This window comes from Pimephales promelas, chromosome 15 (assembly GCF_988280905.1).
Source record: "Pimephales promelas chromosome 15, fPimPro1.hap1.1, whole genome shotgun sequence".
NCBI lineage: Eukaryota > Metazoa > Chordata > Actinopteri > Cypriniformes > Leuciscidae > Pimephales > Pimephales promelas.
Window position 1 is genome coordinate 6,960,473 of NC_142783.1, and position 12,613 is coordinate 6,973,085.

Here is a 12,613-nt window from a genome sequence, read left to right on the forward strand (position 1 = left end):
CTTTATGGGCCGTCAAGAGCCAGTCCCTTAGGCAGTCTATATAGGACTGACTGATCCAGCTCTCAGATTCAATCGAAAATATCTTTATTTGTGTTCCGAAGATGAACGAAGGTCTTACAGGGTTGGAACAGCATGGGGGTGAGTAATTAATGACTTAATTTTCATTTTTGGGTGAACTAACCTTTTAAGAAAAGTAATAGCACACTATCCTCAACAAGTCACAGAAATGTGTGTAGCACAAAAATTGTGAGGAACAGACTTGTTTAAATCATAACCCTGTGTATAGCAATAGCTTGTCCTGGCAAGTCATTATTTGTTTCTCTGAAAATGGGTTGTGGAGGCTTATAATGCTTTGATCTCAGCTATGCTTTAAAACATCATGTCTTCTATAAAACTATCTGGTTTGCATCAAGAATTCAGAAAAATAGCCTCCAGCCAGAGCAAACAAAGAAACCAGGACTGCCATTGCTCTCTCTGGCTGCTGATGTATATGAGATCAGGGATGAGATGTTATGTGTTTGATGTGATCTGATAACTGCTCATATGGAACCACAAGAAATATTTTAATCTGAACTGACATCAATGTTCTGCCAAATGAACCCCTGATCAAATGGTTTAGCTTTGTTCTGGAATATTGGATAACTTAATCAATACAAGTGCTATATGTAAAGCACTTTCACTGAGCCTATTAGTGAATGAGATAAGTGAATTCTAGTGGTGTATTCACTCATTATATACTTGTTTGAAAAGTTTCAGTCTGGTTTCCGCCCTGGCCATAGCACAGAAACAGCCTTGGTCAGGATCACCAATGACCTCTTGATGGCAGCTGATACTGGTTCTCCCTCTCTACTCGTCCTACTAGACCTAACAGCTGCTTTTGATACAGTAGACCACAACATCCTCCTTCACCGCCTGCAATACACCATTGGACTCTCAGGAAATGTTTACAACTGGTTTAACTCATAACTGAACGGCAGAACTGAGTATGTCGCCCTGGGCAAAGCCAAATCACACACTCATAATGTCACCTGCGGTGTCCCTCAGGGCTCTGTGCTGGGCCCCACACTCTTCTCCATTTACATGCTGCCTCTTGGCAAAGTCATTAGCAGACATGGTATATCATTCCATTGTTATGCTGATGACACACAGTTGTATCTCAGGACAACCCCCACTTCTTCTGCCCCCTTGCCAGCATCCACACTGAATACCTGCCTGGAGGAGATAGAGGCGTGGATGAAGCTCAATTTCCTACAGCTAAATAGTTCCAAAACAGAAGCCATCTTAATTGGCACACCCCATCAGCTCCGCTTTTCCACCATCAGCAGTATCACTTTTTCGAGCCAAAACATCGCCCTTTCCACATCTGTCACCAATTTGGGTGTTAAAATGGACTCTCAACTCACCTTTGACACCCACATCAAACACCTCTGTAAGACATCATTTTATCATCTCAAGAACATTGCCAAACTCCGTCCAACACTTAACCTGGCAGATGCAGAGAAGCTCATCCATGCCTTTGTGTCTTCCAGGCTGGATTATTTTAATGCACTCCTCATCGGGATCTCTGGCAAAAGTATCCAGAGGCTACAATACATCCAGAACAGGATCCTGATGAGGGTGCGCAAGCATGATCACATCACGCCCATCCTAAAATCTCTTCACTGGCTCCCTGTCCCACTCAGAATTGAATATAAGGTTCCTCACCCACCGGTGCATTCATGGACATGCCCCCCTTTACCTACAGGAACTCCTCCAACATCAGAGCTCCTCACGCACTCTCCGGTCTGCAAACACAAACAGCCTTCATGTCACCAGAACCAAGCTCTGTAGCATTGGGTGGTAGGGCCTTTTCATCGGCTCCTCCGAAGCTGTGGAATGCCCTCCCTGATCACCTGAGGGCCCCACAGACTATAGATGTTTTTAAACAAAATCTAAAAACGTATCTTTTTAAAAAAGCTTTTAACTAAATGTATTTTATTTCCTTTTTTAAACTTATTATTGATTTTGAGTTTTTAATTATATTATTATATGGTCTGTAGCACTTTGAGATTGCTAAAATGTAAAGTGCAATACAAATAAAATGTATTATTATTATTATTATAGTTTATTTATTGGCAATTTTCACATCAACACTGTCGCTGCCAGAAATATTAAAGGATTAGTTCACTTTTGAAAAAACTTTTGCTGATAATTTACTCACCCCCATGTCATCCAAGACGTCCATGTCTTTCTTTCCTCAGTCGAAAAGAAATTTAGGTTTTTGATGAAAACATTCCAGGATTTTTCTCCATATAATGGACTTCAATGGGAACCGGATGGTTCAAGGTCCAAAAGATAGTGTTAATAACAGTTTCAGATGCAGCTTCAAATGTCTTTAAACGACACCAGACGATGAATAAGGGTCTTATCATGCGAAACGATCTGTTATTTCAAAACTTATTCCAAAAATGTAACTTTTCTAAGGACAAATGCTAGACTTGCTATATTCTCTGAGGCGCGTTTGTAACGTCAAGTAATACGTAATTACGTTCAAAAGGTCACGGGCGACGTAGCCGGAAGTACAGAATCAAAATCGTCCGACATCGTTGTTTTTCCTTTTAATTCCTTTTTTTGTAAACGGTGTTTGAGCTAGTTTGCACGTTCAACCTATGCGTTCAACTTGTAAACACTGACTCTGTACTTTCGGATACGTCGCCCGTGACCTTTTGATCGTAATTACGTAATACGTGACGTTGCAAACGCGCCTCACAGAATAGAGCAAGGCTAGCATTTGTCCTTAGAAAAGTTACATTTTTGGAATAAGTTTTGAAATAACCGATCGTTTCGCATGATAAGACCCTTATTCATCGTCTGATATCGTTTAAAGACATTTGAAGCTGCATCTGAAACTGTTATTAACTGTCTTTTGGACCTTGAACCATCCGGTTCCCATTGAAGTCCATTATATGGAGAAAAATCCTGGAATGTTTTCATCAAAAACCTAAATTTCTTTTCGACTGAGGAAAGAAAGACATGGACATCTTGGATGACATGAGGATGAGTAAATTATCAGCAAAAGTTTTTTCAAAAGTGAACTAATCCTTTAAGTCCCCCTGTGTTGAAAATTCAGCTTTTAATGTTGTTTATACATCTCTGTGGTGTTTTTAATATGCTTTAAGACAAACCATAAGTCGACAGCATTGCTGAGTATTTTCTCCTTAAAACTGCAGTGAACCAAAGACAGACTCAAAAACACGGTTTGAAATCGCTGGTGTAACGAGTGGATCTCTGAGCTGTGTGAGTGAGTGGGATCATTTGCATATTCATTGAAACACACATACTAAATGAGGCAAGGATGTAGAGTTACATTCAAGATATTTTAAGGCATGGACATGAAGATTTTTTTTAAGACAAAAACATCAAAATATGTCATTTTTGTGATCAAAGATGAGTTTAAAGGGATAAAATTATTGACTACAGGGGGACTAACATTATAAAGAAACAGAGTTGATGGATTGTCACTCAAAAGAGCTCAGTTGTTTCGTTCCAAATGTTGGTTTCTGTTTATTTTCTCATGAAAACTTGGTTAACAGCGTTGAAGTTTAAACTTTTTATTTCAAACACACACTGGGAATATCATACATCTTTTTTTGTCACAGAAAGTTGTACAATATGACTGAACTCCCACCCAGAGAAAGTATAATTTTCGTGGTAGCAAGTTTCTGTGTGGTGCTCGTTCCCAAGAGAAACACACCACAACACACACTGGGAGAAGCTCAACACATGGGCTAGATTTTGAGTGAATTATCCATGCCATGTCATATACATTTTATTTGTATTATATTTGTCCATGCAGCTAAGGTCTGTTCTATTCTATTCTATTCTATTCTATTCTATTCTATTCTGTTCTATTAAAACCACATAACACAAAGCTAAACATATTTGCACAGTATAAAAAAATCATGCTTATAACATCCTTTATTTTTATATGATTTACGTTTATTTTGATCACACATATTGCTGACTCAAGAACAGATCCAATTCACGATTTTTTTGTGAACCGATTTAACAGGTTAATTGAAAAGAATCAGCTCTTCTTCAAAATAACAGGGAATGACATGTTTTTATGAAATGCAATGGAGTAAAAAGTATGATATTATGCTTTGGAATGTTGTGAAGTAAAAGTAAAAGTTTCCCAAAATAAAACGTCCTCGGGTTACGCCTGTAACCCTTGTTCCCTGAGAAGGGAACGAGAACTGCGTCCAAGTGACACTTTGGGGGGAACGCCCCTCAGCGTAGCGTCTCTGAAGCATGAATGAAACTAAGCCAATCTCCGATTGGATCAACGTGATGACGTGATGTGTGACGACACATAGGCGGAAGCATATATAAGGAACCGGCACACACAACATGTCAGCTTCTGTGATGAAGCAAGCGCTCCCAGGCAGGGGAAGGCGTGGCCACGAGACGCAGTTCTCGTTCCCTTCTCAGGGAACAAGGGTTACAGTCGTAACCCGAGGACGTTCCCTATCGAGGGAACTCAAACTGCGTCCAAGTGACACTTTGGGGGAACGAGTACCCACTACGCCACAACGCGCCCTGCCTGTCCTGGTGTGAAGCTGCTCACAGGCACACTCAGGACGCGAGCACAAGAGAGCCGGGTGTCGACGGAATGTCTAAGCTGTAAAACCTAATGAAGGTATGTGGGGTAGCCCATCCAGCTGCATCGCAGACTTCCTGGATGGGGGCCCCTGCGAGAAGGGCCCTAGAGGATGCTATGCCTCTAGTGGAATGGGCCCTCACAGCCAAAGGTGAAGGCATACCGCGCACCTGATAAGCTGTGGAAATCGCATTGACAATCCAGTTGCTGATGGTTTGTTTTGAGGCCGGAAACCCCTTTTTGGGCGACCCGAAACATACCAGCAACTGGTCCGCCTTCCGCCATGAAGAGGACCTCTGAATATATATCCCTAGTGCTCTGACAGGGCAGAGCCTATGAAGTCTCTCCTCATCCGCCGTCAGGTGAGGTGGGGGATGAAATGCCTGCAGAACCGTAGGCCGTGCCACATTAGATGGCACCTTAGGCAGATAGCCAGGCCTAGGGTGAAGGATGGCCTTAATGTTGCCTGGAGCAAACTCCAGGCACTCGTTAGATATGGAGAGCGCCTGAAGATCTCCCCCCCTCCTCAGAGAAGTGATGGCCAACAGAAAAGCGACCTTCAGCGTTAGGTTCTTGGCCTCAGCCGACTCCAGTGGCTCGAAGGGGGCCTCAGCCAATCCTTCTAGAACTACTGCCAGGTCCCAAGAGGGAACCCTGGTACGAGCCGCAGGTCTCATCCTCCAAGCTCCACGGAGGAAACGTACGATCAATTGGTGTCTCCCCAGAGACCCATCACCCAACGGAGCGTGGAAAGCCGCAATGGCAGCCACGTACACCTTGAGCGTGGACGGGGTAAGACCAGAGGAGAAGCGATCTTGGAGGAACTCCAGCACTGAAGCCACTGGGCAGTTAACTGGGTCAACCTCACGCCTCCTACACCAATCAATAAACACATTCCACTTTAAACCATACAGTTTCCTCGTGGAGGGAGCTCTAGAGCTGAGTATGGTCTCCACTACTCCAGCTGACAGGCCGGCCTCTAGGTACTGTGCCCCCTCAGGGGCCAGACCCACAGTTTCCATAACTCCGGCCGAGGGTGAAATATTGAGCCCCCCGCCTGTGTCAGCAGGTCCCTCCTGAGGGGAATCTCCCACGGAGGGCCGTCTAGGAGCAATATTATGTCCGAGAACCATATAACCCAGTGGGGCTGGAGGGGTGAGGGAAAACCACAGCGGACAGTGGGTCGTCTCTCGAGACGCAAACAGGTCCACTTCCACAGGGCCGAACCTCTGACATATCGACTCCACCACCTCGGGGTGAAGTCTCCAATCCCCGGGCCTCAGCCCCTGTCTCGACAGGACGTCTGCTCCCTGATTTAGACTTCCCGGGATGTATGTTGCTCTCAGAGACAACAGTTTCCCCTGGGACCACAGGAGGATCTGATGCGCCAGTCTGCATAGAGGGCGAGACCTCAGGCCCCCCTGATGGTTTATATAGGCCACCACTGACATGCTGTCTGACCTCACGAGGACGTGATGACCTCTGAGGTCCGGCAGGAAGCTCCTCAGAGCCCGGGACAGTGACGGCTTGGCCTAGCTTTATCCCAGCCACTGTGGCCAGAATGGACTCGACTCGCGCAGGCGACAATCGTGCCCGCATTACGACCGAATCCCATACCACTCCCAGGAACGTAGTCCTTTGGGCTGGTATCAACACGCTCTTCTTCGTGTTTAGTCTCAACCCCAGTTTCTGGATGTGGGCAAGAACAACATCTCGATGCTGAACCGCCAGCTCTTGAGACTGGGCCAGAATCAGCCAGTCGTCTATATAGTTGAGCACCCTGATGCCCTGGAGCCTCAGAGGTGCTAGAGCTACATCCATACATTTGGTGAATGTGCGGGGAGAGAGAGCTAGGCCGAATGGAAGAACCCGATATTGGTACGCTTCGCCCCGAAAGCGAACCTCAGGAACTTCCTGTGGGATGGAAGGATGGATATATGAAAGTATGCGTCCTTCAGATCTATCGTGACGAACCAATCCTCGGATTGGATCTGACTCACGATCATGGGAATAGTGAGCATCTTGAACCTGAATCTCCTCAGAGAGCGGTTCAGATATCTGAGATCTATGATCGGACGCAACCCCCCATCTTTTTTGGGAACTATAAAGTAGCGGCTGTAAAACCCGGACTCCCTGTCTAGTGGAGGAATATGCTCTATGGCCCCCTTTGCCAGCAGGGAGTTTACTTCCTGTTCCAATACTGTTGACCTGTTGACCACAGTCCAGACCACCCCGTTGAATCTGGGTGGGTGGAACCCGAACTGCAGCCTGTACCCGTATTGTATCGTGCACAGCGCCCACGGGGAAATATTCGCTAGATTTTTCCATGCATCGAAATATTTCGCCAAGGGAACCAGGCTCTCGAGCCTGGTTTCGGGTATTAATCGGGATTCGTTCTCGACCGCCTGAAACGGATCTCCGGCAGGACTGGACCGAAAACGATTCTCGATGGGCGAACGTAATCGCTGCCCGTCCGCAGGCTCGTGGGCGGACAAAGCAGCTTGCGATCGCTGGAAACCGATGCGTCCCGAAACGTACTTGACGGCGGGAGAACAACATCGATTTCCTGCGGGCTCCGCGAGGGAGACGACCTCAGTCGCTCCATCACGGGTGGGGCCGCCCGCAGAGATCCTAGCACTGCTAGGACCTCTTAGATGTTTTCTTAGCCTGCAGGACGGCCCTCAGGTCGCCCTGCTTGGCTTGCGGCTTAGATTGAGAGCGCCGTCTATGCCCCCAAGCTCCTTGAGGGGGGGCTCTAGACGCGACGCTCTCTCTCTGAACCTGCCTGTAGGTGGAGGAGCTGGTACCTGGCTGAGGCTGCGACTGCCCACTGGGGGCAGACTTCCCGGATACTGAGCGGCGAGGGAGAAATTGTTTGAAGGCCGCTGATTGATTTTTCGCCTCCTGAAACCTGTCGACAACGGTATTAACAGCGTCGCCGAACAGGCCAGAAGGCGAAATCGGGGCATCAAGGAGGAAAGCCCTGTCTTTCTCCCTGATGCCCGTCAGATTTAACCATAAATGTCTCTCCGAGACCACCATTGCCGCCATGGAGCGACCGACAGCGCGGGCCGTCTCTTTGGTGACTCGGAGAGACAAATCAGCGACCTTCCTCAACTCCGCCACATCCTCCGGAGTTGGTCCCTCGCCCTCATCAATATCCTTAAGAAGGTCGGCCTGGTACGCTTGGAGAAGCGCCATGGTGTGAAGACTCGCACCAGCCCGACCCGCAGCCATATATGCCCTGCCCACCAGTGAAGATGTTTCTCTGCATGGCTTGGTGGGCAGCACCGGGGCTTTAAAGGATGATGCCGACTCAGGTGATAAATAATTAGCCAAAGGCTGTTCAACCCGCGGCATCATCCCATAACCATTCTCTCGTGCCCCCATGATATTACTATATTTTAATATAGTGGGATTGGAAACACGAGAAGAATGGGGTTTCTTCCACGATTTACACACCTCAGTATGCAAATCGGGAAAAAACGGTAAGCCCCGATGATGAGGTTGTTCCCTGTGCTGCAGGAAGCGCTCATCTAATTTGCTTTTAACTTGCACTTCCTGCTTTTCTTGTGGCCAATCGATCTTTAAATGAGCCACTGCACGGGAAACAACCTCTACCAGCTCCTCATATGCGGGGACACGGGGTGGCGAGTCATCCCCGAAGTCCCCGCCCCCTTCGATGCTGAGCACGTCCACCTCCTCGGAAGCAGACAGCTCAAGCATCGGATCCTCGACTCGCGCAGAAGAAGCCGCCGAGCGGGCTTCTGCGCGAGGCTCGAGGGCATCAGAACTGTCCGATGAATCCTGAGAAGGTGCCTCAGCAGCCTCGGGATCCCCAGACAGATCCATTTGCGAGCCCCATGAAGAGCGTCGTCGCGCCGCCTCGGCGGACGCGGGTCCCGCACCACGGGGCTCACGAGGCTGACCCTCTTCATTGAAAAGGGCCAGCCGGGAACGCAGCACGCGGAGCGGTAAAGCCTCACAATGCTCGCAAGCAGCTCCCTCGAGAGCTGCCTGCGCGTGCTGCATTCCCAGACAATGTGTACACAGTTGGTGTGTGTCCCCGCCCGTGATGTAGCGAGGGCAAGGGTGCACACACCGCCTGAAATTCACACTCGCCATTATTCAGATTTTAGGGAGATATACTTGCTTAGACAGACAAACAATAAATAAGACTGACAGTCACAGAGAGCGCTTAGCTGAAGAACAGAAAGCTGACATGTTGTGTGTGCCGGTTCCTTATATATGCTTCCGCCTATGTGTCGTCACACATCACGTCATCACGTTGATCCAATCGGAGATTGGCTTAGTTTCATTCATGCTTCAGAGACGCTACGCTGAGGGGCGTTCCCCCCAAAGTGTCACTTGGACGCAGTTTGAGTTCCCTCGATAGGGAACTACTCTGATAAAGTACTACTACTTCAATATAGTAACACACTAAAAATACTTAATTCCTGTGTCCATCACTGCTAATAACACATAGTTCGATCATGACAACTCTCAGAAGTAAGACTGTCTGCGTATGGATAGATGCTGAGCATGTAAAATATGCCGACGCATCCATAAATGCTGTAGCAGATCTAGGGAGGTGGAGGGGTTCAGAGGTGCATTCTGACGGTGCATTCACACAGCTTTAACGCTTTGTTCATTGCTGAACTGCATTGTCGGCTCCGTTGTGTTGCGCCACTGGTGTTGCTTGCAGCAGAAGTTGGAAAATGTTAAACTTTTTAAGTGCCAACGCAGGAGTCAGCCAATCAGATCGCCTTGATGCACATACCCTAAGCTGGAAGAAATGTGATTGGCTGTTGTCACCCTGTTTACACCTGGTATTAAGATTGGTCAATTGGATGTTTTGGTCGATCGGATCATAAGTGGACAATGTTTCAGTAAATGCAGGTGTAAACAGGGTCTGAATCGTTTTGAGCTTGTCCACCTTTGACCACTTTCAGAGGTAGTTGGAAAAAAAAATGAGCGTTGTGTAAACGCTTATGTGATCGAATGCGTTCGAACAGCCATAAAAGACCGTAAACTCTCCAGCTACTAACCTCGTATCATGCATAAAAATATAATTGGAAGAGCTCTAGCCAGACGAGATTTAAACTTTGACTGGAGACCCAAGTTTGGTTTGAAGATGAAAAACGGACCAAGCTCAATGTTCTAACACATACTCACAGTGTTCGGCTGGTTTTGCATCTGTGAGAGAAGAATGATGTTTGTTTGTCTGTCGTTTCCGGTTGCGTTCATATGTAAATTGTGTGAGTTAATGTAGGTTTTTTATAGATCCTCCCCTCGAAGAAATCAGGACAGAAGTGGTTGAAAGTGAACAAAAGAGATGGATTAAAACATCAGGTGTGAATGGGAATGTGTTTCCATTGTTTAATTGTGATCCGATCGACCTAATTGACCATCTTAATACCAGGTGTAAACAGGGCCTTTGACGGTCGCATCAGCACCAAGCTTCAGACACACCCTCTCAAGCATTGACATACTGTCACACACACTGTGAGAAAAAGCCATACGACCTGCAAAACACTCGACTATTTAAATGTTGAGCAAGAATGCTGCAGAATCAGCAGAGGCCGGTCAGCTTGTGCAGATGTGGTCAATTATGTGCTTTCTAGCAGATTGCATGTAAAGGACCTATCAGCCTGCTAAACATACTAGATATTTAACCTAAAGGCATGCTACACAGGCTTCTTGTTCTGTATTTGAACTCAAAAACCTGCAATTACCCTGAAACATAAACGCACAATTATGGGGTCTATGGCACTATAGTGTGGATGCATAAACCATGGTGCAGTAAACTGATTTGATAATCATTTTCTATGACATAATCTCCTGAGCGACTAAACATTTCCTATCTAGGCTTCGAAAGTACTGTAATTACACACTAATGTGGTACTCTGTTTCTTTTTTGAGTTAAACAGAACAAAAAAATAAAAGTAGGAGGTGAAACGATCAAAGTTCTCCACTTTCGTTCGAGACAGCTGGGTTGAGAAAGTGCAAAGAGGTATATAGCGTCTGTGGCTAACGCATTTAAAGGATTTTTTTTTTCGTTTAGATGGAGAAAAACAGCCCACATAAAACAATCAGCTCTAATTGAGAGCACATGTATTCAAGGAAACAGCATTAAAACAGGAGACCCCTTGGGGGACTTTAGAACAAGCAACAAACTGAGGGTGTAGCTATAGAGTTTCGGCTGAAAATTTGATGAATTTTCATTGTGAACGACATGTGGCTTAATTCTCAGGAAAAGAGAGATTTTTTATTTATTTATTCCTGTTGCTTTGTAAACCACATTACGTTTCTCATTATGTGCCCAGACTGATCTCATGAAGTAGCGTGTGTATGACACGCCAATTCGTATTTCCATTTTTGGCGTGCTATCAAGACGCATAATTGCCTTTCAGCGTGTTTATGAACGCCGTTGACTTAACGTTATATAAATATATGACTTACCTCAACCCCGTCCCTAAACCTAACCATCACTGGGGTTAATGGCATTTATGACTGTTCCCTTACCATCCTAGGAAAGAAAAAGATATGACTTACCTCAACCCCATCCCTAAACTTAACCGTCACTGGGGTTAATGGCATTTATGACTGGGGATTTGACTGCGTGTTCGGACACGCGGAATGACGCGGACGTTAATGGCGTAGACATATACGCATACACGCGGATAGCTCAAAATGCGTAGAGATAACACGCCACCTGGCGCGAAAGTGGCGTATATGTTTACGCAAAAGTCATGATGTCATGTTGATGTGCCAGACTTCTGATACATATAGGGAAATAAGAAGAAAGTGTCTTAAAAATGTAAAATAACATGTTGAAATAATATGTTAAGAAATGCTAGTTTGCAATTTTAAGCAGCATAATGAACTGCTTTGTACAATTGAAAATATCCCGAGCCAAAAGCAACCGGAAGCCAGACACATTCAATTTACAAATGGTTCTTGTGTGAATAATAGACCCCTTTTCCGCCGACTTCACAGTTACGTCACGGTGCAAGCTGGAGGCAAAACAAAGTGAAAACTGGAGGCGGCCAATATAAACCAGCACAGATTCGGCTACATAATAAGGAGCTTAAATTACTTTTATTATTATTAAATATCATCGTATTGTGTTGTTTGGTCCAAGTATCAATGAAAAATTAATGTGCTGTATCTGGACTTTTTATTTCTAGAAAATATTCACATGATTAAATTCGCACCGTAATGTCACTCTTTACATTGTCGTCTTCTCTGCCCTGGCTAGGCAGAATTGCGGATCGTACACACAAGTCTTGTACAGGACCATATAGGCATCTAAATATGAATATGCCCTCAGTTTCTCTTTACGATCGGTTTCTCTATAAGGTAGGTGTAGAAGTCAGGCCACTCACCCGAGGTAACGTAACGTTAATCCTGTCAGATCATCCATGCATTGAGTGAGTGTGTGAAGGCTACGGGTCAGCCAATCTGGTTCTATCCGTTAAAATTAACTTTTGGAAATAACAATCACAGTCCTGGACAGTGAGTGACCTTACACATTAAGAAAAAAAAATTCCGATTTTCTTCAGTCATTGTTAAAAAAAAACAAGCTAATAAAACTTGCTAAGTAGCATTAGTGAAGCGGCCAGAATCGTTCTGCCTCCACCTAAGCTCCGCCCACATAAAAACGTCACCATGTTTACCAACTGAAAAGGGGTCTTTAAGATGGATTGGCTGGTCATAAAAGTCTCAAGAGACTTTTCAATGACTTACGGCTGCTGTTACTCAACACTACTTTCATGGTGAATTTATGTTGTCAGAAATACAAAAAAAATGGGTCACCCATGGTGGTTTGGATATAAGGTTTTAGCCTAAATGGATCAAAATGGCTTGGACATATTTGCCCCAGTAGGTGACAACTAGCTTGGTTCAACCAGACTCGTGTACATTTCATTAGTACTGAAGGAAAATGAAATTGAGCGGAAGTGAGTAGGAGGG